The following is a 2,194-nucleotide window of genomic DNA, read 5'->3' on the forward strand; positions in this document are numbered from 1 at the left end:
ATATATTATTATGCCGTGTGTGTGCATGTATACATGTATATATATATATATATATATATATATATATATATATATATATATATATATATATATATATATATATATACCAAAATAATGTGCGTACGTATCCAGATGCGTATATAGTATATGTAACTGTTTCCAATAAACACTTATTGTAGCGACCGTGTCAGTGGCATAAGCAGATCTCGACCATATTACCAATTAACAACTTCGTTTGCAGAGAATATAGCATCTCTTACCTACAACATGGCCCAACAATGCGCGTAGGACGGATTAGTCAGACATGTCGGTACACAACACCTAGTGAGTGCAATGGTTTAAATGGACCTGCCCAACTATCCAATGCTGATACCCCATTACAAACTGAATCATTTTATATCCTCGGTAGCATACTACTCATATGTTCGCATGCACAAAGTATCTACTATGTGCACGGAGTACGACGAATGCCCGCACCAGCACAAACACACCTGCACACAGCGATCTGGCCATACTACACCCACATATACACAAACATACATATATATTCACACACAGCAATTAAACATAAGAACATACCAGACAATCCCATATGCGCCTTGGCCTATAGGCTTTATAAGCGAATACTGCTCCGGCACATCGAACTTAGACCCTCCGACAGAGTATGAGTTGTATCCTGGCCTAGTTGCCGGTTCTCTGGCTATTTCCATTGTGTGCATTTTGATGAAATTTCTGTATTTCTGTACTCTATTATTTAGAGTTCTAATGCGGTGTTTGCGATGGTTATCATTTATGTATGTATGTGTAAATGTGTAAATGTATATGTTTGAACATACATATACGTGTGTATATGTGTATAGAGATGTTAGCTGTGTTCCTATTTACATTATAGCTGTGTTCCTACATTAAAAACACAAACGTCGTCTTAATTACTCTATTTTACCACCTATAATAAATAATAGAGTACATAAATACATAAATTTCATCAATATGAACGGACCCGGACACCTATCAACGTATATTCTTCACACAAGAAATATGTTTACGCTAAACGTTATAATATGACGGCCCTAAAGTCGTCGCTCCGGGTGCATGTTCTGAGCCCTTGAGAATTGTTTCCAGTAGACAGTAGTAGTAGTCTCTAGTAATAGTAGTAGAGGGTGAATTCCATGTATTATGTCCCATATTATACTTCGTTGCTATGTACTACTAGTCTACTACATAGCTAAATAATACTCTCTACTAGTAGAGTAGAGAGAGATTGTGTCATGATTTTAGGTCGTACTTTTCCGGTATATTGACCCCGGAATAAACGTTTTTAATATTAAAAAAAACAACGTATTAGGTTAACTCTAGAGTTGGGACAGACAAGACGTCGAATACTTTTTGTTTTTCTGTTTTTTTGTTTATATATTTTTATATTTTTATATTTTTATATTTTTATATTTTTATTATATATATAAAAAACTATGAACAAAAACAACAATCGTGTATGATATCATCAATATAGAACTCATATTCCGATTCGGCTACTTAGAAGTTCGTTATTCATATAACCCAACCACTTGAATTTCATTGGTTTATTTTGTTCAACTACCCTTTTGGTTGGAGAATGAGTACAAGTATGCTGTGACATCACACAACTATGTACAAGTATAAAGTAAAACTGTAATCAAATTAAAAAAAAAGTGAAATCTGTACCCCATATCTGTGACTCATCACTGATCACTCTGGGGAATTTTTTGGTACTGTAGTAGTCTGTACTCTGTACTGAAGTCTACATAAAATACTCGGTACTTTTTTTAATATTTTAAATTATTATAGATACTTACTGCCGAGTGCCGGCTGCCCCGAATAGCTTGCATTTACTGAAACATAAATAAAAATACTTGCGCTGCCATGCAGTAAACGTTGAACGTAAATACAGAAATAATTGAATAATATACGTTTTACCGTAAAAAAGACGTACTTCTCGAGAAATACATAATTCAACAGTATAAACGTTAAACCTTTATCTCATGTAGAGCCAAAGGCCGAAGCCCGAAGGGGTTGAAAAGTTGCGGGGGGAAGATCTTGGGTTGATCTCTCTTGATAACAAGAATGCACGTAAATATATTTTTATTATATATATAATATAATTATATATATTATAAATATATGATATATACATTATAAATATATATATATATATATG

Source organism: Sphaeroforma arctica (assembly GCF_001186125.1).
Source record: "Sphaeroforma arctica JP610 unplaced genomic scaffold supercont1.3681, whole genome shotgun sequence".
Lineage (NCBI taxonomy): Eukaryota > Ichthyosporea > Ichthyophonida > Sphaeroforma > Sphaeroforma arctica.